The sequence below is a fragment of the Tamandua tetradactyla genome, chromosome 5 (assembly GCF_023851605.1).
Source record: "Tamandua tetradactyla isolate mTamTet1 chromosome 5, mTamTet1.pri, whole genome shotgun sequence".
NCBI lineage: Eukaryota > Metazoa > Chordata > Mammalia > Pilosa > Myrmecophagidae > Tamandua > Tamandua tetradactyla.
Genome location: NC_135331.1, coordinates 95,155,327 through 95,181,967, shown reverse-complemented (window position 1 = coordinate 95,181,967; position 26,641 = coordinate 95,155,327). Strand labels below are relative to the sequence as shown.

The following is a 26,641-nucleotide window of genomic DNA, read 5'->3' as shown; positions in this document are numbered from 1 at the left end:
AGTTTTAACTCAGGACAGTGGTTACCTCCTAAGGTTGAGGGAAACAGACATGGAGGCATAGAGAGATATTAAAAGGTATAGGTAATATTCTTTGACTGAAAATGATATGCACTCATGGAACACTGTATAGCAGTTAAAATAAATGAACTAGAGTTACAAATGTAACTGATAAATCTAAAAAACAATGTTGAGAGAAGAGCAAGCTACTAAAAGACACATAAATATAATATTTATATACAATTTTTAAATATGTGAAATATCATATGTGGTTTATGGATACATAATCACAGTACAAAAACATGGTATAGAAATGATACACTGAATTCAGAGTAGTGGTTCCCTCTGGGGGTGGGGGTGGGAAACACAGGTTTTACTTCTAACTGTAACTTTTTATTTCTTCAGCTGGTGGTAGGTATATGAATTTCATTATCTGTATTCTACCTATATTTCATTTAAAAAATCTAATGCTAGTCTGTGAAGTACAGATTATACTTCATGTTATCAATTCAGAGAAGGAAAGGATGATTGTGACAACTCCACATTTCAAATCATAAAGAAGCAACTGCTATTATGCTCTTTAACCTCATCAGAAACACGGTATTTTGACACACACTAAACATAACAGCTGCATGGTACAGGTATGGAACTAAATGTTTCATGTATACAAAACTCATTTATTTTGATTCTCAGGACACAAATCTAATAAAGCAAGTATAATTAACACCATTTTATTGATGAAAAAACTGAGGCTCAGAAAATTTAAATAATTTGTTATAAGTTAACAGCTAGTCAGTAGCAAGGTCAGGATTTAAATACAGGTCCATGTGACACCAAAAGCACAGTTTTTCAATCACAATCACGGAATGAAGAATGGTGATGCACTGACTGGCCCAAGGGAGAGGTCTCAATGTCAAGCCTCTCTACCCATTTCCAGCACCACTGGTGAATGCAATGGATGTAACTAATCACTAACCTGTGGGGCAAATCAGTAATCTAAAGTATTCACTATCTTTTTTCTGTGTATTTATTCCTCCTAGTCTCTTTCTTCTTCAGTGTTTTGACACTTTAAAATTGCTTATTATCTCAATATATTTGTACAGCACCTTCAGAGACAAAGGTACTATACAAATGGAATGAAAATACTGCAAAAATGATGGGTTTTTTTTTATGTCATGTCATCTCATCAGCTCTCCTATGTCAATAATCATTGTGTTCCTCATTAACTATCTCTCTAATCTTTAACTGAAAACATTCTAAGTCCTTAAAATAAATGAAACTGAGTCATCATTGTACCATCTAGCAGAAATCCCCATGCTATGAGATGGATACACACAGAAACTCACTAGGCACAATAACCCTTTTTGAAGCTAAATGTTGGTGTCTAAAGACAATTATCAAGTCCTAACCACACAATCTCTAGCCTACACTTGCCATGCTCCTTTGATGCTCAGGTATCTTTTTAAATTTTCTTTTGTGGATCTGTGGTTGATACGCTGTACCTTCTTATAACCCATCTTCCCACTATACCTTTTCTACACCTCCACAAGGCAATGGTATTATAAAACCAACATGCTAACAGTGTTAATTACAAACTGAAGTGGCTAATCACAAACAAAACTAGAAGTTCTAAACTTTCGCTGCTCGAATTCCATAAAGAACCCAGCAGTCACAGAATTTTACAATCAGAAGTGACGTTAAAGATCTGCTCAATATTCACAACTTACAGATAAAACAGGAGTCAAGAAAGTTAACATAAACTTATAAGAAATTCACAGTTAAGTCATAACATTTTCTAACTCCCAGGTCAAAGTTAGTGGCTTGCACAATACAAGAAGCTTTGCAGTTAGTCAGACATGGATTCAAATCCTAACTTTGATATTTTCAGGGAATATGGCTAAAAGCAAATTGTTTAATCTTTTGGGGCCTTTTACGCAAAGCAAAAGGAGGAAACTACTGCTCTCTTAATATGATACAGATTAAATAAAACAGTGTATACAAGTATGTGGTACGTTAAGTCCTCAACAAATTACAGCCATTAAAAATAAAAGATATTTTGCTGGTTTTAAGAATGGGTCACTAAATAAGAATTATCTCTTCTTTTGGCCCTGATGTTTCTGTATCATAGTTCTTACTCTTGTCCCTTTCTTTCTGAATCATTCAACAGTCAACCTTTGACAACTGCTACCCATCCCCTCTCCCACCTCAACCCCCAAATCCCAGAACTCTACTCCAAGGATGAAAGGAAGGGGGCAGATTTATATCATACATAAAAAAGTAAACAACAAAATGAGGCAAAATGAGGCAGAAAGACTGCTTCTCATCACTCCACTCTGGAAAGCAGTACATATGGAGGGTCCCAGAAACAGTCACTTCATTTGATCCAGACACATTTGTGGTTGTACGGTTCTTTTATAAATGGGAAAATCACTGATCTCCAGGCTTATCCACCTCTATAAATGAGGAAAAATTTGAAATAATGATCTATTTTTATAAATTCGTAGAGTTAATGGTATATACAAAGGTATAAACTGTCATCAAATAAAACTGTGAGTCTGACAGGTTTATGTTAATAAAGTTTTTAAAAACAAATTTGTAAAACCTCAGTTAAAACTTTTGAACTTAATGGGATTACTACTCAAGAGGGAACAGCAACACAAAATCTTGACAGCTTACCTTATTATCAACTAAGGGGGAGGGGTGTGGTAGTTAGGTTCAGGTGTCAACTTGGCCAGGTGAAGGTGCTTAGTTCTATTGCTGTGGACATAAGCCAATTGCATGTGAACCTCATCTGTTTTGATTATATCTGCAGTCGGCTAGGAGGCATGCCTGCTGCAATGAATGATGTTTGATTTAATTGGCTGGTGCTTAAATGAGAGACTCAACATAGAACAGCCCAAGCAGCTCAGCATACCTCATCTCAGCACTCGCAGCTCAACCCAGGCCTTTGGAGATGCAGAAAGAAATCAACCCAGGGAAAGTTGTTGAACCCAGAGGCCTGGAGAGAAGGCCAGCAGGGATCTCCCTGTGCCTTCCCAAGTAAGAAAGAGCCTCAGTTGAAAGTTAGCTGCCTTTCCTCTGAAGAGCTAATGAAATAAATCCCCTTTTATTAAAAGCCAATCCATCTCTAGTGTGTTGCATTCCGGCAGCTAGCAAACTAGAACAGGGGGAAAATAATTTCTCAACAAAGTTACTCTTGCACCTGAAGTATCCAGAAATGGGATGTTTCCACAGGATACAGACAGTGGCTTAATGGGGCCAGCTGAGCCAAAACAGCCAGGGAACACCTCAGGGCTAGCTTCCCACATACTCACTAAACATATTTTTCTCTGTTTTACAGAATTATCATTCTAGGTCAATCTTCTTTCTACCAAATGTATCTCAAAAGACTCCGAGCACCAAGAAAACATCTCTCCTGCTTCTGCTGACAAGCCCACTCCTTAGGGCAGCCTGAGACAATATCCTGCCCCATCATTACTCAGAAATCATCATTGATATACACATGCCCCATTCTTTATCTCTTCACTAGTATACAGTGTGACAAGATGCTTACCTCACTTTCTTTATCTTTGAAAATAATTAAGTAATCATTTTAACCCTTTTCAGTAACCCGTATATTTTTTATCAATCCATTAAGAATATTTTCGTCAAATATAATCCTCTGTGATTACTGATAGCTATGAAGTGTGTACACTTAAAGATATGTCATTGAACATCCTTAGTTTATATTCTTAGAAATATATCAAGCAGGTAAGAGAGGGTGCACATTTTTAAAGCACTGTTTAAATACTGTTGTATTATTTTGACACAACACTCTGATTTCCCACACCACAGGAAATTACATAGTGTACAAGAATCATCTACTTGCTTCCCCAGTCTCTTATGTTATACAGTGGCCAGGACAAATCCAGTATCAATAAATGTTAACTGGATGAATAAATAGTCAAATGCTTTTCTATAGAAAGCCCATACTGGATTGCATTTAAAAGTACTTACCAACTGTTATTTTAAATATTTCACAGACTAGTTTGTGTGTCATTAAGGGCACCTGGGTTGCCATTTCTAAAAGATAAAGTACTCAATACCTCTGAATTTCTATTTTTACAGTCAATAAGTAGATAAGAAATACAACTGCACTTGTTCTAATACTCACTGTCATGGTTAGGGACAGGTGTCAACTTGGCCAAGTTGTGGTACCTGTTTATCTGATTGGGCAAGTGCTGGCCTGTCTGTTGCAATGAGGACATTTCATAGGATTAGGTCATGATCACGTCAGCTACATCCACAGCTGATTCCATTTGTCATCAGCCAAAGGGGAGTGTCTTCTGCAATTAGTGATGCTAAATCTAATCATGGGAAGCCTTTTAAGGAGGACTCAGAGGAGACAGGTTCCATTCCTGCTTTGGCTGGTGAGCCTCTCCTGTGGAGTTCATCCAGGCCATCCATCAGAGTCATCGGCTTCGCAGCCTGCCCCGTGGATTTTGGACTCTGCGTTCCTACGGTCACGTGAGACACTTTTATAAATTTTATATTTGCAAGTGTTCCCTGTTGATTCTGTTTCTCTAGAGAACCCTAACTAATACACTCACTAAATCCATTTGACTCATTAACAAGGTTTCTAAATATTAGAGAAACTAAAGTTATATATATATATAGAAAATCATATTGTTTCATCAACTGCCACAAAATTACCACACTAATGCTAAGTGTTAATAATAGGAAAAACTGTGGGTGATGGGGGTGGTTGTGATGGTGGTTATATGGAACACTATTTTCAGCATGATTTAGGTATGTTTGTGTGTGTGTGTACACAATTCAAAACTTTTAACGCATGGTGAAAGTTCACGCTCGAAGGACGATGAGCACAGGCATTTTCCAGAGGAGGAGAAGCCTCAGTATGATTTTTCTGTAAACCTACAACTTCTCTAATTAAAAATAATTTAGAAAAAAAACAAAACAGAAAATCAAATGGGAAATGAAAGGGAGAAGAATTCAGAGATGTTAAGTGCCTACTATGAGTGTAACTGAGAAGTTAGGATTTAAGGGATGAGTATGGTTGCTGAATCATTATACAGATATTCCTTTTTGCATTCTGGTATACTAGACAAAAGAAAATACCTGAAATCTCTGAACTGTAATCTAGCTGCCCTGATCTCTGATGCTGATTGTATAGCCTTTATCTTGTGCCCTTGTGATTGTAAAACTCTTGTGACTAACTTTCATACCCATTTATCTAGTTTTTTGATTTTAGAATCTTGTGACCACTAAAGACAGCCCCTAATATTTATTAATGAAGGGTCTTGGGTCAGCCCAGAACTAACCGATCCAAGTCCAAAGTTACCTTGATAACCAAAGTGGATCTAACAAAAATGTGCAGTAGCTTAGACTGTAATCTATTAGTGACCTATATTTCATTATAATGCTAAAATTCATACCCATCATATTAAGTCCACCATTTTCTTACATGCATTCTGTGACTAAGCATGCAATCAATCTGTGCGTGCTCAATAATTAAATCACATCTAATTACACTATCTAGAATATGTGCTCATTATCCTAAAACTTGCTTTTTTTTTTTACTATAAAATTATCAGAATTACTGCAGTTCAGGGATTTTGGGGCTGAAAGGCCATCTGATCTCCTGCTTCACAGGTAGCAATAATCGCTTTCTCTCTTTGAAACCCCAGTGTCTCAGGAATTGGTGACTGGAGTGCATCAGGCAGAAAATCCATCTTTGCCTGGTAACATGAGCAAGATAACTTTATTAGGGGCTTTACAGTCATTTATATCATTTAATCCTTAAAATAAGTGGGTAATACATGTCATCCCCACATTTCAGTAGAGGATAAACGGGGCATGGTGAGGTTGGACAACCTACCCCCCTCTTAACAAGAGCCACAGCAAGGATCTGAGAGCCAGATTTATCTGATTCTGATGTCTAGCTTTTCCCACTATAGAGTGTACCACTGAAGCAACCAACACCCAGCTTGCTAAAAAAAGCTTGCAACCTGCAGGGAGTACTTTCCAGTTCCCATATTCCCATTCTCAGTCACCATATCCTATCTAATTTTATATCACAGTTTACAACTCCATGTTGTCAATGGATGCTTTAATTTGAAATTTCACATAGCTAAACTACTTCATGTTTCAAGTAGTCAAAGTAAAATGGAAAAAGTTGCTAAGAGTTTTGATTTCCAACCCACTGATCAATAAAAATTCAATTCTGATATCTCAGAATTTGGTTCATGCAAAGTACTGTATAAAGTCTCTGTTTTGGATACCAATAATGGAATGGCTTTTAAAAAGGGAATTTAAGTTGCCAATTTATAGTTCTAAGGCTATAATATAAAAAATATAAAAATGTCCAAACCAAGGCATCCAGGGAGAGATACCATGGCTCAGGAAAGGCCAGTGGGTCCAGAACACCTCTGTCAGCTGGGAAGCCATGTGGCTGGCATCTGCTGGGTTCTTTGGCTTCTCCTTTCAAGTAGCTTTCCCGAGGGCATTTTCTTTCTTCATCTCCAAATGTCTGGGTCTTGTGTTTCCTCTGCTTGCTCTCTCCAAAATGGTTTCCTCTTAAAAAATTCCAGTAGGCATATTAAGACCGACCTTGAATGAGTGGAGATAAATCTCCATGGAAACCACCTAATCAAAAGGTCCTATCCACAACTGGGTGGGTCACATCCTCATGGAAACAATTTAATCAAAAAGATCCCACCAAACAATACTGACTGAGGATTAAGGAACATGGCTTTTCTGGGGTACACAACAGTTTCAAACCAGCACAGTCTCCTTTGAAAGAACAGGTTTCTGCCCCTTGTTCTTTATTACCTTTACTCCCAATTTAAGTCCATAATAGGCTACAGGTTTCATTTATGGGTATTTCTAGGTTTATAGAGATGCTCCACCCCTCTAACCCCAACTCCTGAAAAATCACAAACGTTGATTTATTTTTAAAAGCTACAAAGTCATTAGCAAGAGTTAGTCAATTCATAAATTGGACTTTTAGCCTCCTGATTAAAATCTTAATAAAATTCTAGGAGTTGGATGTTAACTTGGGTTAACAGCCTCAGCAAGAATGAACTGGTTTAAAGAAAAGTTAGCAAGAATCGATGAAGCAGTTACTATTAAAACTTTAAAATGCACTCACCCTGGATCCTGGCTTATGAAAAATACTGATCTACTTAACATGGCTCACTGTGGCTTTTTTCAGTCACTGGGTTCACTTCAACTTAATCTCTTCTAGCTTCTTACTTTAATATATATATATATATATATATAATATCTTACCAGATTCTCACCTCTGCTCTTATGACAATATAAGTATTCTTCAGAACTAGACTATCTTCATTGTTCTCAGAATAGTTAAACTGAATGGCCCTGTTTTTTCTTTTCTTTTTTTTAGAAATCATTCCATTCTACATATACAATCAGTAATTCTTAATATCATCACATAGATGCATATTCATCATTTCTTAGTACATTTGCATCGATTCAGAAAAAGAAATAGAAAGACAACAGAAAAAGAAATAAAATGATAATAGAGAGAAAAAAATTTAAAAAATAAAATAAAAAAACTATACCTCAGATGCAGCTTCATTCAGTGTTTTAACATAATTACATTACAATTAGGTATTATTGTGCTGTCCATTTCTGAGTTTTTGTATCCAGTCCTGTTGCACAGTCTGTATCCCTTCAGCTCAAATTACCCAATGTCTTACCCTATTTCTATCTCCTGATGGTCTCTGTTACCAATGACATATTCCAAGATTATTCTCTAATGTCGGTTCACATCAGTGGAACCATACAGTATTTGTCCTTTAGTTTTTGGCTAGTCTCACTCAGCATAATGTTCTCTAGGTCCATCCATGTTATTACATGCTTCATAAGTTTATTCTGTCTTAAAGCTGCATAATATTCCATCATATGTATATACCACAGTTTGTTTAGCCACTCGTCTGTTGATGGACATTTTGGCTGTTTCCATCTCTTTGCAATTGTAAATAATGCTGCTATAAACGTTGGTGTGCAAATGTCCATTTGTGTCTTTGCCCTTAAGTCCCCTGAATAGATACATAGCAATGGTATTGCTGGGTCGTATGGCAATTCTATATTCAGCTTTTTGAGGAACCGCCAAACTGCCTTCCACAGTGGTTGCACCATTTGACATTCCCACCAACAGTGGATAAGTGTGAATGGCCTTGTTTTTACTTATACTTGCTTTCACACATTGAAAACATTATGCATTATACATACACACAAGCACACACATACCACATATATAAATATATATATATATCTAAATGATGATAAATGACAAACGACTCCTGTCTTGTGTTTCCTATCTATGTCTAGAAATCTGTGCACTTTGAAATATATGCAAAAAATAAACATAAGCTTCATCTGAGTCCTAGCCACATCAGGGTTTGATACCAACATCCAGTCAGAGGCTGAAGCCATAAGCCTAGGTGGGAGTTATCTCAAACTCTCTAGCCATTTCTTCCTTAATTCTACATCTGAAAAATCACCACGCCTAACCAACTGGAGATTCTAAAAATCTCTGAATCCATTCACTTCTCCATTACCTGGTCAGACTACAGTCTGAACCATCATCATCTCTCAGATTTCTTCCCAGCATCCTGATTTTTTTGTATCCTCTTGTCTCACCTGTTCTCCACAAAGCAATCAGAGCGATGTCATAAAAAAACAAATTTTGACAACAGCAAGGAAAAATTCCAAAAGTAAACTAAACAACTCAAAATAATAAATCTAATATTTAAGCAAGTCAAAAATAATATATCTAAGAATAAATTTAAACCAAGGATGTAAAAACATAAAATAACAAATCATTACTGAAAGAAATTAAAGAAATATTAAATAAATGAAAAGAGATTCCATGCTCATAGATTTGAAGACGTCAACAATACCCAAAGCGATTTACAGATTTAATGCAATACCAATCAAAACTTCAACAGTCTTCTTCACAGAAATGGAAAAGCTAATCATCAAATTCATATGGAAGGACAAGAGACCACAAACACCAAGACCATTCTGAAAAAGAACAAAGTTGGAGGACTCACACTTTCTGATTTCAAAACTTATTACAGTAATCAAAACAGTGTGGTACTAGCATAAGAACAGATATGTGGAATATGGAATAGAATTGGAATACAGAAATAAACCCACACATCTATGACCAAATTATTTTTTACAAAGAAACCATGTCTACTCAATGGAGAAATAATCTCTTCAATAAATGATGCTGGGAAAATTTAATATCCATATGCAAAAGAATGAAAATGGATTATCTACCTTACACCATATACAAATATTAGCTGAAAACAGACTAATAATCTAAATATAAGAGTTAAAACCATTAAAACTCTTAGAGGAAAGCAGGGAAATATCTTCAGGACTTCATAATAGGCAATAGATGTTTAGACTTTACACTGAAAGTCATGAATAATGAAAGAGAAAACACAAATTGGATTACATCAAAATAAAAACTTTTGTGTCTCTAAGGACATTATCAAAAAAGTGAAACACAACCAACACAACAGGAGAAAATATTCGGAAACCACATATCTGAAAAGGGTTTAATATCAGCATATATAAAGAACTCCTACAACTCAACTACAAAAAGGACAACCCAATTTAAAAATGGGCGAAGGACTTGAATAAACATTCCTCAAAAAAAGACATACAAATGGCCAATAAGCACATGAAAATATATTCAACATCGTCATTAGGAAAATACAAATCAAAACCTCAATGAGAAATCTTTTACACCCATTAGGAGGACAGCTATTATTAAAAATACAGAAAATAACAGTGTTGATGAGAATGTGGAGAAGCAGGAACCTTCACGCACTGCCGGTGGGAATGTGAAATGGGACAGCACTGTGGAAAACAGCTTGGTGATTCTTCAAAACGTTAAACACAGAATTTCCATATGACCTGGCAATCCTACTTCTAGGTGCATAGCCAAAAGAATTGAAGGCAGAGACTCAGACAAGTATTTGTACACCAATGGTTCAAAGCAGCATTATTCACAATAGCCAAAAGATAGAAACAACCAACCGTCCATCAAAAGCTGAAGGGATAAATAAAATATGCTGTATACATACATGGAATATTAATTAGCCATAAAAAGGAATGAAATTCTGATACATCTACAACATGGGTGAATCATGGGAACATTATGCTTGCTAGACACAAAAGGACAAATATTGTATGATTCCATTTGAATCATAAAACACCATAATTTTATGAAATATCTACAGTAAGCAAATTAAAAGGGACAGAAAGGAGATTAGAGATTATCAAGGGCTGGTGGTGATGGTGGTTAATTACTGCTTAAGGGGTGCACTGTTTTTGTTTTAGGTGACAGGAAATTTTGCTAATGGATGGTGGTGACCACTATACATCACTGCATATGAAATTAATGCCACTGAATTGTATAACTAAACATGAATAAAACAGCAAATTTTGTTCTACTTACATCGCCAGAGAAAAAATAAAACTTTTAAATTCTGAATACCACTTGCTGCCAAAATTGTTGAATGGCTCCCCACTGCCATTTTGATGAAATCCAAATTCTTAAATAAAGTTTTGACATTATAGAAATCCCTCTAAAAACTCTCCTGGCCATCTCTTCAATCTCATCTTAAGTCAAACTGTTCCTGTCTTCCTTTCCCTGTTTCAGCCATTGTGCGGGACCTTTTTGGTTTTTCAAACACTCCATGGTCTTCCTCAACATGGGGAACATTGAGCACGGCACATGGGAGACTACCTGTCTTTATCCTGATATTTAATTTGGTAATTCCTACTCAACTCTGAAGTCTTAATGTATGTACTACTTCCTCAGGGAGGCCTTTAAGATTATCCATACAAAGCACTTAACAAATGCTAGTAAGGTAAATGGATATCTTATTCGCTGTATATCGCAGCTTCTAGCAAAATGCCTGCCTACACATATTAAAAATGTTTCTTCCTGCTTTACCACAGGTAACTGGTCTTAGCACTCAAAAGGTCTCTCAAGTCACTCACTGTTTACTTAGATGGAGACCACAAAGCTGCAAGCTTTTATTTAGGCTAGAGATAAGACTAACAAAGTCAGACTGGCTCCCAAAATGCTCAAATTCTTCTTGCAAAAATAGTCAAGAAAATACACGAAGCTGTCAAGCTTACAGCAAAACTCTTATCAGTAATTAAGCTTATTTTATAATACAGTTTATCACTGAAATTATACAGTCCCTAGAATCTTCACACCTCTAGAGCTTACTTTTCAGAAGTGTGAACTAGCAAAAAAGTTATTTGGAGGAAGGCTTTTTTCTTATACAGCATTTATTGTGCAAACGATACAGTTTTCCCAGTATAGCGTCTCACATTCATTTACAGGGCATAAATTAATGTTAACATTACAGTAATTATCTAACACTCCATTAGCCTAAAGTAATATGCATGAGACATATTTACCTGCTTTCAGTCTAACCACAAAATGTACCAAAAAATTTTTTTTAATTGAAAACATGGAGAAGTTTTCTGAATATGGTGACATTAATCTAGTTCCATCAAAATGAGCATTTGATGATATGTATGTACATATATACCCTACACATACAGCTCAATAAAAATTACCAATAAGGTTAAAAGTATTGCAGCAAAATTAGACAAAGCTAACAAAATAAAACAGCAGGCAAGTTAGAAAATAAAAACAAAAACCTCTGATCTTTGTTTACAGCTGATCCCTGGTACCATTTAAAGACTCCATCTTAAGTCATCAGTCCTTAATATTATTCATGAATCACCCCAAAAGCACTGGTGCCACAAGAAGGTAACTGCTGAGGAAGCTGACGCTCGGTAGATTTTTTTTTTTTCAACCCTAAGGTTTTAAATATTCTCTTCAATGACAACTGAATAGAGAGTTAGAAAAGTCTTTATGAATAAACTAGGGGAAAAAATAGCCAAACTATCCCCCTTTGAAGTTACTGATTGGCTTTATAAATACATCCACATTCTTTATGCTACTTAGACCTACATTTTATCATGTAGAAGCAATCAGAGAAAAGATCCCCCCACCCCCACCCCCAAACAACAACAACAACTCCAACTGTCATTTCTCTTCTTTAGGGGCAGAGGAGAAGGCAGCATTCGTACCTGCTCACTCTCCCTTGCAACTCTCCCTACTCTGTCCTTGATTCTCACTCTATATTAGGTCAGTTCTCATCTATAATGCACTATTTTCAACCCTGATACTGCATTTCCACTTATTTCCCAACCTCACTGTTTAATACCAAGGTTACGCACTACCAGCGTTCAGTCCTCCCGCATATAAGCCCTGTTGCCAGGATGACTATTTCATTTCTTTCAGGAAATTCAACTTGGGGCAGAAGTGCTACCTTTTTTTTCTGAAATGTATAATTCTGCAACATTAAGTACACTGACAATGTGTAACTTTCATCACGATTACTAGAACATTTCCATCATCCCAAACACAAATTCATACCCATTAAGCAATAACTCCCCATTTCCCCCTCCCCCACAGTCCCTAGTAACCACTATTCTGCTTTCCATCTCCATGAATTTACTTATTCTAAGTATTTCACGTAAGAGAAATCACACAAGAGAAATCACACAAATATTTGTCCTTTTCTGTTTGGCCTATTTCACACAAAAGGATGTCTTCAGGGTTCATCCATGCTATGGCATGTGTCAGTACTTCATTCCTTTTTATGTCTGAATAATATTCCAGTACATGTATGTATACCACATTTTGATTATCCATTCATTTCTTGATTGGCACTTGAGTTGCTTCCACCTTTCAGCTATTGCGAATAATGCTTCTATAAACATGGTATACAAGTATCTGTTCAATACCTGCATTCAATTTTTTTAAGTATATACCTATAAGTGAGATTGCTGAATCAAAGTTTAACTTTCTGAGGAACCACTATCTGTTTTCCACAGTGCTGTACTATTCACATCCCCACCAGCAGAGCACAAGCGTTCCTATTTCTCTTCACTAATGCTGTAACTTTCTATTTTTCTTCTTGGGTGTGTGGGTGTGTGTGTGTGTGTGTGTGTGTGTGTGTGTGTAAGTAATTGTGGTCTTGATTTGCATTTTTCTAATGATATTGAGTATCTTTTCACATGCTTACTGGCCATTTGTATGTCTTCTTTAGAGAAATATCTAATTCAAGTCCCTTCCCTTTTTTAAAATAGTCTCTCCAACAAATGGTGCTGGGACAACTGGAAATAGACGTGCAAAAGAATGAATGTGGACCTTTACCTCTCACCATATACAAAAAGAAATTCAAAATGAATCAATAATTTAAATATAATAGCTAATACCATGTAAGTCTTACAAGAAAACATAAGAGATATGTCTTCAGGACCTTGTGATAGGCAGTGGATTTTAAAATTATACACCAAAAGCACAGCAACAAAGACGAAATACAGAAAATGGACTTCATCAAAATTTAAAACTTTGAGCAAAGGACATTATCAAGAAAGTGAAAAGACAGCCTTGAGAATGGGAGAAAATGATTGGAAACCATGTATCTGATAAGGGTATACTATCCAGAATATATAAAGAACTCCTACAACTCAACCACAAAAAAACAAACAACCCAATTTAAAAATAAGCCAAAGATCTGACTAGATCTGACTAGACATTTCTTCGAAGATACTCAAAAGGCTAAAAAGTACTGGAAAGATACTCAGTATCATTAGCATCAGAGAAATATATAAATTAAAATTATGAGATATCACTACACATCAAGATGGCTATAATTTAAAAACTGAAAATAACAAATGATGGATGGCAAGGATGCAAAGATATAGGAACCCTCATATTGTTGGTGGGAATGCAAAAAGCCGTAGTCACTGTGGAAAGCAGTTTGGCGGTTCTCAGATGGTTAAAAATAGAATTCTATATGATCCAACAATTCTACTCCTAGGTATATACCCAAAAGAATTGAGTGCAGGGACTTGAACCAATATTTGTACAGCAATGTATCAGAGAATAATTCACAATATCCAAAAGGTGGAAGCGACCCAAGTGTCCGTCAACTATGATAGACAGATAACAATGATTTTCACAAGATTCAAGGATCAGGCGTAATTACCTAAATTTTATCTAACAAACACAAGGTAGCAGAAGAATACATGGTATTTATATAATTCATAACTCCCAAAAAGCACTTTCCTACTAGCAGAAAGAATACCATTTTTGAAGAGCACTATGACAGTCACAGAAAAGCTATACCATAATATAAGGAAAAAAATGAGTTTTTCACATCAGTTACGGATATAAGTGACTTCCCCTCTGGGAAGAAAAGCTTGTGTACAAGCTTGTTTCTCCAGGGAAACAGAACTGACAGGAGATATATATATAATGTAAATATTATGAGCTTTATTATAGGAATTGGCTCACATGACTGTGGGAATGGGGAAATCCAAATTTGGCAGGATAGGCCACAAAAGCTGGGAGCTCCTATGAAAGTTTATAATGAATTCTCCAGGAAAAGCTTTGCTTAAGTAGAGATGGAAATTCTTCTTTCTGACTGCTGAAACCATCAGTTCTCCCTTTAAGCCCTTCATTGTTGAAGGCAATCTCTTTAGTTGATAGTAGATGCCATTAGGCATAGATGCAATCAAGTTAACTGGTCATTTAAATCCACAAAATATCCTCACAGCAATAACCAGACCAGTGCTTGCTTGAGCAAACAACAGAACACCTTAACCTAGCAAGGTGACACTTAACCATCACAAGGAGTATGGAATCGGATTCCCTAAATTGAAGTCATAATGCTACCTGTCAACAGCTCTAGGACCCTGGGCAACCAATTTAACTTCTCTGACTTCAGTTTCTCCTTCCCTAAAAATGGAGATATGACATGCTGGAGACCCAGGTTCAATTCCTGGAGCCTGCTCGTGCCAAAAAAAAAAAAAGGAGTTAATAACAGCATCTACCTCAAAGTTATTGTGTGAATTATATTGTATTAAATAATAAATGTCAAAGTCTTTGTATAGTGCCAGACATGTAGTAAGCCTCAAGTTAACCAGGATCATTACTGATTCCTCTTTAGTCTCCTTGTACACAATTATAAAATTTGCTAGCTTTAGTCTGTGGCAATAAAAAATAATTTCTCTGTGCCAATAAATGAAAATTACACCTAAGTACTTGGTTTCATTAAAAAAGCATACTAATAAGCCAATTCTAGGGTTACAAACTCAAACAATTTTCAGGGACCAGGCAGGTATTATAAATGCGTGAAGTCAGTTAGCATAAGACAATAGAGAGTGTTGTTTATTAAGGCGAATTGGCAAGTGCATGCCTCTAAATTTCAAATTTAAAAGCAAAAATAAAAATCTTCAAATACAACACGTGCCCTGCAAGCCGACAGTGTAACACGAAGTACTTTTGAACATTACTTATCAATAAAGAAATGATTCATCAGATATATGTGAAATGGATGTAAAGAGTAAATAGGAAAGCACAGTGGTATAGCACAAGCAAGAATCAGACAGGACTGTTTGAATCCTTATTGTCTACCTACTAGCTATGTGACCCTAGGAGAATTGATTTTTTTATTAATTTAAAAAAATTTTTTTAAATACCAAACAAACGCAAACATTCATAATTTTTTATCATTCCATTCTACATATACAGTCAATAATTCACAATATCATCACATAGTTGCATATTCATTATCATGATCATTTCTTGGAACATTTGCATCTATTCAGAAAAAGAAGAGAAAACAGAAAAAAATTAATACGTACCATACTTCCCATCCCTCCCCCTCACCAATCACCAGCATTTCACTCAATTTATTTTAACATTTGTTCCCCCTATTATTCATCTTTATTCCATACGTCTTACTCATCTGTTGAGAAGATAGATAAAAGCAGCATCAGACACAAGGTTTTCACATTCACACAGTCACACTGTGAAAGCTATATCATTATACAATCATCTTCAAGAAACATGGCTACTGGAATACAGCTCTACATTTTCAGACAGTTTCCTCCAGCCTCTCCACTACATTTGACTAATAAGGTGATACCTATTTAATGCCTTAATAATCATCTCCAGGATAACCTCTCGACTCTGTTTGGAATCTCAGTCATTGACACTTTATTTTGTCTCATTTCACTCTTTCCGCTTTTGGCTGAGAAGGTTTTCTCAATCCCCCGATGCTGAGCTCAGCTCATTCTAGGATTTCTGTCCCAAGTTGCCAGGAAGGTCCATACCCCGGGGAGACATGTCCCATGTAGATGAAGGGAGGGTGGTGAGTTTGTTTGTTGTGTTGGCTGGAGAGAGAGGCTACACTAATTTTAAGTAGGCTTGACCTATCCTTTGTAGGGTTAAGTTTCATATGAACAAACCCCAAGACTGGGGGCTCAGCCTATAGCTTTGATTGTCTGCACTGCTTGTGAGAATATCAAGAATTCAACTTAGGGAGGTTGAATTTTCCCTCTTTCACACCATTCCCCAAAAGGGACATTGCAAATACTTTTTTATTCACTATTCAAATCACTCTGGACAAACCTACAAAATCTCATGTCCTACTCAAGGTTCCATATACTTATAGTGTTCAATTAAGCTGTCTACATAAGTTATATTAGGAAATGCTCTAGTGAAAATATAAATTTTGTACCAAATAAATATTTTTTGCTTTAGTCTCACACATAAGGTAAAATTTAAAAATATTAATTACCATCTATTTTCAGTACCCTGCAGTAATGACATTCCTTTGTTCTTAGGAAAATTAATTTGCATTAGACCATCATCAGTAAAAATGATAATACCTACACTCTAGTGTTCTTGTGAAGATGGGAGATAACATAAAACCGTATTAAGTTGATATGGGCTTATTGAAAATAAAGTGTTATCTGAAACAACTGTGATTCCCAGGCAACTAAGATTCTGCTCTTTATAAAATACCACATAATCTGACCTTAATTCAAAATTTTGTGATTTAAATTAACAAGGTCGAGCTATGTTTATTTTTTTTTATTTTTTGCATGAGCAGGAATTGGGAATCAAACCCAGATCTCCATATTTTATCTTTTACTGATTCCAACTCCTGAGCCTGAGAACCAGACTTACTCTTAATTCTCAAATTTACACAGGCTACTAAGTCAGTGTATTAAAATAGTTATAGATTCCTTTCAAACAGTTATTAGGAAGTTATTAGAAAGTCGTTCTTAGGACCAACTCCCTCATTCCAAATTAAATAACCAAATCTAATTTTATCTAAATTTTATTTAAGACAGTTGAAATTTAATATATTAATTAATTTAAAATATTTTTCATTTGGGAACATGCTTTTTATTTCCTTTCCAAGTATACATAAATGTGTTGTGAATGAGAGAGGGTAGAAGAGGAAGTTAGCCATTCTAAAATTATCTTTCAAATATTTCATGGCATGCAATGCAGGTAAATTTCTCCTTTAGGCTATGTTAGCACAAGACCAATTAAGTGATCATGTCTTACACAGAAACAACTCTCAATGCTCCTTAACTCCTATTCCAAGTAGAGGCCTAATAAAAACCACTTATAACTTCTAATTTAGGCAATTAACTGGGCCTAGATCTTGACAACAGTCTGAGAGGTGGTGCTGTTCATTTACTCTGACCAATTGGAAAAAGGAAAATTAAATTTTATTTCAATCACCATTGGTATTTGGCTTTTATAGTTAATACCCTTATTTTCTCATGAGAAGTGTTATATGGTAGAGACATACGAAGCACACTATTTTTTTGTTGGAACATTACTGAGAACATTGTTCACTGAAGTATTTCCATTTTTTGAAATTTTGTATTTCCATTTATGCTTTGACTCCTAGGAAGCTCAGCTCTCAATCTGTACTCTGTCTTTAACAATTATTTATAGATATTTATGGCATGAGTTTGTCTTTGAATTCCCCTTGTCTTCATACTAATCAACCTGAATTTTTCCTTTGCCATGATTAAGAAAAAGCTTACTGTACTCTACATGTTTTTTTAACTAAACTACCATTTTTTGAAAGATGTAGTGATGATAAAATAAAAATAAATGCCATAATCCTGTTCTTTCTAATATTTTTTTAAATTGTTAAATATAACATACATACAAAAAAGCAATAAATTTCCAAGTACATTTTAACAAGCACTTCTAGACAGATTTTTAAAGTTTGGTATGGGTTACAGTTCCATGATTCTTAATTTTTCTTTCTAACTGCTGCTCTAAGACACTGGAGCCCAACAGAAATATCAATATAATGATTCAGCAGTCATACTTATTTGTTAAATCCTATCTTCTCTGTTATATTCCTCCTTCTCTTTAAATAACATATATACATAAAAGCAATAAATTTCAAAGTACATCGCAACAATAAGATGTAGAACAGATGTCAGAGTTTGGTATGGGTTACAATTCCACAATTTTAGGTTTTTATTTCTAGCTGTTCTAAGTTACAGCTAAAAATAAATATTTTTATTTATTTCTAAATAAATAAATAAAAGAAATTTTATTTATTTCTAAATAAATAAAAGAAATTTTATTTATTTCTAAATAAATAAATAAAAGAAATTTTATTTATTTCTAAATAAATAAAAGAAATTTTATTTATTTCTAAATAAATAAATAAGAGAAATTTTAATTATTTCTAAATAAATAAATAAGAGAAATTTTAATTATTTCTAAATAAATAAAGAAATATCAGTATAATGATTCAGTACTTATACTCATTTGTTAAACCCAACCTTCTCTGTTTAACTCCGCCATCACCTTTGATCTTTCTCTCACTCTTTAGGTTATTTCGGCTATGCCCATTCTAACTTTTTCATGTTGGGAGGGGCTGTTAATAATATGGGATAGGGGGATGGAATTAGCTGATGTTCTGGAAGGGCTGGTCCCTGTGCATTTTAGGACTTATCTGGAGGTTGTAAGTTTGGGAAAGTCACCCTAGTGCATGGAACCTTCATAGAATCTTATATAATGCCCTAACGAATTCTTTAGGATTGGCAGGAAAGGTTTTAGTTGTAGTTTGGCAAGTTATGGTAGGTGGCAATGTCTAACTGAAGCATGTGTAACAGTGACCTCCAGTATAGCCTCTTGACTCTACTGAACTCTCTCAGCCAGTGATACCATTATTTGTTATACTTCCTTTCCCCCTTTTTGGTCAGGATGGCATTGTTGATCCCATGCTGCCAGGGCCAGGCTTATTCCTGGGATGCATCTCTCATGTCACCAGGGAGACTTTCATCTAATAGGCTAAGCTTCTCTGCTACATACATAAGCTTCACAAGAGCAAGCCTCAAGATCGTGAGCTTGGCCTATTGATTATGTGTCCCTAATGTTTGGCACAGTATCCAGGGTTTCCCCAGCAGTAAAGTTTAATAGTTCCAAAATTTTTCTCCCATCCCTCAAGGGACTTGATTATCTGCTTAATATACTCTGGGATGTATCCTGGCATTACATTAAGCTATACAGGATTAAAGGCTCTCGTTCTTATTCTGGGCTCCCTGTATTAGGATTGTTTAAATGATCTAGCCAGACAGGTTGAGTTAGATTATGTGCTACAGAAAATTTAGGCTCTGGACATAATAAAACTTTCCTCCTTTGGTCTCAAAGAGTGGGTGAAGTTCTAAATATAATTCTGTTTTTTATGTGGGGGATATATGGGCATATATATTTTTTCATTTTACCTTTCAGGGCAAAGAATCCATGCAGAAGACATATCAACTAAATAGACCAAACAGGTTTTAAGACAAGAATGCCAAATCTAAGTAAAGATCTAAAAGTGTGGAGAGCTGAAAAGTAATGGACAAAAAATGAACAGAGGATGCTTAGAAGGTTAGCTACAATATTGCAAAAGCAGTAGAATTTTCCCCTGCAGTTTATATTTCAATAGTATCAGTATAAATTATGGGAACCTAAAACAATCTGCTCAGAAAAGAGTAATTACTTTTACATCTTTGAATATGCTTTATCAAGAGCAAAACATCACCCCAATACAACCAGCTCCAAAGTTCCCATTTTACCAAATCATTTACCATTTCACTGTAATGACTGTGAATGGTTGATCTATATGTGAGTAAAACTGTAGTGCAAAATCAAAGGAAAAAGTTTAGCATGTTAAGGAAAGTTGTAGCACATTCCGAATTTCTGTTTTAATACTCTATCAATTTGATTGATGTTTAATTCCATTCATCTTTTCTCCTAAATACTAAAAATGAGAGTGACAAGAAAAATTACATTTTCTTCAGCAAAGTTCTTGCTGAGGCATTAAAGACACACACATGTCTGGTAAGGCGTGAACTGGGGCTCTCAGGAACTCAAGTTCTTTTGCAAGATGTCTAAACGGTGAACTTTTTTTTTTTACTTTTATTCACTTCAGACAGGTAAAGTATTACAGCAACAATAATTTTGGTGACAAAAATAATGTAAAAATGAATATCAATCACGTACTCATATTTTCGGTCAAATTGAACTCCAGCAATAAGATTTTGTTTTTATCAATGCTTTCCATTAACCAGTTAGTCATGGCCAGAAATAAATATACCATGGGTAGTAATTAGCATATCGCTATTGGTGTGGAGTGAGGATGCACAGAGTCAATTTAAAGGGAAGCAAATAGCAAAACTGGTTTATACTAGCAATTATTAAAATGAGACAGGCAGAATAAGGATTTCAGATTTTTTTTTTAATTTTTTTTATTGGATTGGTTCTTGTTGAATTGGCCACAACTCTCTATAAGGAAAAGCTTGTGGAAGAACTTGTTCTTTATGACTTGACATACCTTGCCCCAAATCAATATTATTTTCACTCGGTCATTTAAAAATAATTTCATAGAATACACGTGTAATTTCAGAGCTGACAAGCTTTTAGAGGTAACCCACAACAGGGTTTTTTAATCTAAAATCAATTCCAATTTCAGAAGGACCACTAGCATTTAAAAGTAACTGAATAGAGAAGAAAATGGAATACGCTACACATAGTATGGTTAAATTTTGTTTCATAAAACTCAGTTTCACTATATACATTTACATATACATACATATGTGTATGTTGGGTCACAATGTAAAATGTGTTTCTTATTGTGAGTTGTAATCAAAAGGTTACAATACCAATGATCTAGTACATAAGTTGATTTTATATATGAGGAAACCAAGGAACAGCAAAGGGAAGAGAAACTGACTTGATTTAGGCATCTCAATCACTATGGCAAAAATATGAAAGGGAAACATTCAAAAATATTTGACCTAGGAGGGAAAAGTCCTCCACCAAGGATGCTAATCTATATCTTTCCCCAGTAGGCTTTTACTTAATATAAACTATATATTCTGGTCATCATCTATTCTTTAAAGTACACCCTAAAAGTCTGATTCCACCATTCAGACAGTTCTAAATATTAGTCCTAAAGGGCACTGAAATAAAGACAATATCTTCTTTACCTTCATCTTCCTTTCTTATAGATGTTTCTTGTGGCTGGGGGTTATGACAAACTCTTGATATGCTTCCTTTTTTTTTATTTCACTTTTTTTATTGTAAAATAAAATCTATACAGAAAAGTGACAAATTTCAAAGTACAATTTAGCAAGCATTTTAGAGCAAATTAAAGAGTACAGTATAGGTTACAGTTTAACAATTTCAGGTATTTTCCTTCTGGTTGTTCTAATATACTACAAACTAAAAAGAAAAATCTATACAATGACTCAGTACTAATAATCATTTGTGAAATATGAACTTCTCTGTTACATCTCCTCCCTCTCATTTGAGCCTTCTCAATCTTCAGGGATATTTAGGCAATGGCCATTTTAACTTCTTCATACTGAAAAGGGGTGATGATATCATGGGAGGAGGATGCAACTGGTTGACATTCTGGGAGACTTGGAACCTCTAAATTTCTAGGCTTATGTGACACAGGAACAATCTGGAGACTTTAAGTTTCTGAAAAATAAACTTAACAAGTAAAACTTTTATAGAGTCTTAGATAGAACCCTGGGTTTTCTTTAGGGATATGAGGAATACTGTTGATTGGGGCTGGGCACACTGTGGCAATTTGTAGTAACAGTCTGAAGCTTGATTAAGAGTAACCTACAGAATGACCTCCCAAGTCTATTTGAAATCTCCAAGCCATTGAAACCTTAGTTACTTTTCTTTCATTCTTTTTGGTCAAGAAGGCATTGGCAATCCCATGACACCAAGGCCAGGCTCATCCCTGGAAGTCATGTTCCACGTTTCCAGGGAGAGTTATATTCCTGAAAGTCATATTCCATGTAGGGGGAGAGCAATGAGTTTATTTGTAGTTTGGCTTAGATAGAGAGAAGCCATATCTGAGCAACAAAGAGGTTCTCTAAGAGTGAATCCTTGGCTAGTTTATAAGCAGGTTTAGTTTCACGATTGCAGAAATAAATTTCATAAGGGCCAGCTTCAAGATTGAGGGATTGGCTTATTGAATTGGGAGTCCCAATGATAGAGTATCAGGAATAACCCAGGGGGACAATTTAATACTTTCACATTTTTTCTCCAGTTTCACAAGGGACTTCAAAAATACTTTTTTATTATTTACCAAAATACTCTGGAAGTATCTTGGTATTACATTAAGCTATACCAAATGACAAGATTTCATTCTCTATCCTAGGTTCCATGTACTTAGGTTGCTTAAATAAACTGGCCAGACAGGTTAAGTTAGATGGTGTGCTACAGAACATTTAAATTTTAAGCGAAATAAACATCTCTTCCTTTGGTTTCACACAGAAGTTGAAGTTTTAAATTGCAGACAATATCATGCTTTATCTTGTATTTTGATTTACCTTAGCCCCAACTAGATCGGTTTCATTCATATCTCTAAGTAAAGTCTGACCTCTTTTTCATCTTCTTTAACAGTTGCATGGAGTAATGGGACTTTTAAAGCTGAAGAACTCACTCAGAATCTTAGGTATCACACAGTTACCCATAGATTTAGGAAACTACCAAGTTATACACACAGAGCTAAGCATCTCAGAATTTAAAAACAAGCAAACACTTAAAATTCCAGAATAAAAGTGACTGTTGTAGGAGCTTACAAATCTAGGTCCAAATTTTCTTATAAGCATTTTCTAAATAAGACCATACAATATTTCCCTTTTGTTCCTGGCTTATTCAGTTCAACATAATGTCCTCAAAGTTCATTCACCTCATTGCAGGCCTCAAGACTTTATTCCTGTCTTTAGCCACACAATAGTCCATCGTATACAGACACCACAGCTCACCCTTACACTCATCAGATGATGGACCCTTTGGCTACTTCCATCCATTGGTTATCGTGTATATTGCCACCATAAACATCAGTGTGCAAATATCTATTCATGCTTTCAGTTGTTCCAAGTCTATTCCTAGAAGTGAGATTGCTTAATCCTATGTGATCCAATATTAAGCCTCCTGTTGATCTGCTACATTACCTTCTGATGGTGCTGCACCATTCGACTTCCCTACCAACATTAAATAGGTACAGTTCTCTCTCCACATCTACTCCAATCTGTTGGAGTATCAATCTGTTTATTTGATTATTTATTGTAATCTGCAGTTTTTGTTGAGATATATTGACATACCATATATTCTATCCAAAGAATACAATCAATGTCTCACAGTACACTCACTTAGTTGTACAATGATCCTCAGTCTCAATTTTAGACAATTTCTATAGCTACAAAGAGAAAAACAACAGATATACACAGCCACACATCAAAGAAAACCTAAAACATTCAATATCACTTATTGTCCCCAATTATTTAATCCTAATATTGGTGTGGTACTATTAAGGGATTGCTATTAGATTAGTCCGTAGCCTGCAATAGGTCATTCTTCCCATATACCTCTCTTTTATAAACTTTTTTTTTTGGGGGGGGGATGCATGGTCTGGGAATCAAACCGGGTCTCCCACATGGAAGGCAAGCATTCTACCACTGAACCACCCCTGTGCACCTTCTTTTATTAACTCTTTGTACAAATGTCATGTATTTTAAGTACATCATGCAGAACATATTTATATTTGTAGGGTTAACTGGTAAGATACATGACTTCAAACAACCCCTTTCAATCATATTTACCTTCAATCAGCACTATAATTTATAATTCAAATGATGAACTACAATCATTGCTGACCATTTCCAGACATTTAAGATCAACCTCACTAGCAATTCTGTACGTATCAGGTAACCATTCTCCTTTCTCTAGCTTCTGTCTATCTGTAGTTTCCTTATATTCTACATTTTAAGACTCCGAAATCTACATTTTCTAGGTGGTTCATATTAGTGAAATTATGCAATTATCTATCCTTTTTGTGTCTGGCTTATTCCACCCAGCACTGTATCTTCAAGGCTCATTCATGTGATGCATACTTGGATTGTTTCCATCTTTTGGCAATTGTGAATAATTCCCTTATAAACATCAGTGTGCAAATGTCAGTTTGTATCACTACTTTTAGACCTTCTGGGTATATATCAAGTAGCGGAATTCCCAGGTTGCATGGCAACTCGATAATTAGTTTCCTGTGGAATCGCCAAGCTGTCTTCCACCAAAGTTGTACCATTTTACATTCTCACTTGCAGTGAATAAGTGTTCCATTTGTTCTCCCAACCAACAGTACTTCTGAAAACCCTAGGGAGTACCCTGGGCTCAATCTAAGTGTCTATATTTTTCTTAGTAAGTTTCTTATTCCATTCTAAAGAGTAAGGGATGTCAAGGACTTGTACACAAAATACTGCTAAAAGAAATTTTAAAATGACCTAAACAGATGGAAAGACATTCCACGCTCATGGACAGGAAGACTGAATGTCATTTAGATGTCAATTTTACTCAAATTTATCTATAGATTTAATGCAAAACCAATAAAATTCCCAAAAACCTACATTGAAGACTTGGAAAAGCAACTTATCAAATTTATTTGGAAGGGAAAGAGACCCTGAGTAGCTAAAGACATCCCCCAAAAAGAAGAGCAAACTGGGAGGACTACCATTTCCTGGACTTTAAAGCTTGCAATAAAACCACAGTGGTCAAAACAGCTTGGTAGCGACACTAAGATAGAACCAATGCAATCAAATTGAGAGTACAGAGATAGACCACCAAATCTATGGGCAACTGATCTTCAATGAGACCCCCACATACACCAAACCGGGACAGATTTCAATAAACAGGTATAGGAGAATCAGATACCAATAGCTAAAAGAAAAAAGAGGATCCCTACCTTATACCCTTGGATACCAACAACCAAAACAATAAAAGAGGACTCCTACCTTACACTCTGTACAAAAGTTAATTAACAGTGGGTTAAAGATCTAAACAAGGGACAGTAACATAAAATTTCTAGAAGAAAATACAGGGAAACATCTTCAAGATCTAATAATAAGAGGCAGTTTCTTAAATTTTACATCTAAAGCACAAGCAGCAAAAGGAAAAATAGACAAGTGGGAATTTTTTAAGGTCAAAAGCTTCTGAAACTCAAAGGATTTTGTCAAAAAGGTTAAAAGGCAGCCATCTCAACAGGAGAAAATATTCATATATCAGATAAAGCCTTGATAGCCTGTACATAAATAAATTATACAGCTCAACAACAAAAGGACAAACAACACAATTATAAATAGACAGAGGATATGAACACTTTTCTGAAGAGCAAATACAGATGGCTAACCAGCACAAGAAGATGCTCAGTTTCATTAGCTATCAGGGAAATGCAAATTAAGATGACAAAGAGCTATCACTTCATACCTGTAAGAATGAACGCTACTGAACAGACAGACAACTACAAATCTTGGATAGGATGTGGAGAAAAAAAGGAACATTTATTCACTGTTGGTGAGAATGTATAATGACGTAGCTGCTGTGGAAGACAGTTTGGCGATTCCTAAGAAAACTAAATAGTGAGTTGCCTTACGATCTGGCAATACCAATACTCAGTATATACCAGGAAGAGCTAAAAGCAGTGACACAGACATTTACACACTGATTTGCATAGCAGCACTATTAACAATTACTAGAAGATAGAAACAATTCAAGTGGCTATCAACAGACTAGTGGATAAACAAAATGTGGTATAAACATATGATGGAATATTATGCAGCAGTAAGATTAAATGAAGTCCTGAAGCATATGATAATGTGGATGAACCTAGAAGACATAATGCTGAGTGAAATGAGTCAGACACAAAAGTCAGATACCATATGATTTTGCTATTATGACCCTGATAAAGGTAATTTCAAGGGTTACACTATAGAATATAGCACACCCGAGATACACAGAAGCTAAAGACAGGGGAAAGACTATCCAATGAGGTTAAACTTAAATGCAAGGGAACAGAGAGAAGTGATGGTAACTAATCAGTGGGGTTATAAGTAACACTGCCATATTGAAGGTGAAAATGACTGAAAGGAGATGTACAGTGCCATGTATCATGCTGATTAAATCTACAATTATAAATAAGTTCTCACATAATCTAATTTAAAGGTTTGATACTGGACAAAGAGCTAATAGTAGAGGGGTTTGGGGGAGGGGTGACTAAAATTGCATGCTATGGCCAACAGTTCACAGGAAGACATCAACAGTACCACAGCACTACCAGGGGCAAAGAAGTGAGGACGCTACACTGTAAGACATGGCTGGCTTATTTTT

General features: G+C 35.4%; 1 protein-coding gene across 8 annotated transcripts in view; it reads right to left on the bottom strand.

Annotated features, from left to right (window-relative positions):
* The window catches only part of ZFAND3 (zinc finger AN1-type containing 3), a 545,448-nt gene that overhangs the window by 170,122 nt on the left and 348,685 nt on the right, over positions 1-26,641 (bottom strand). The gene's annotated exons all lie outside the window — the stretch shown is intronic.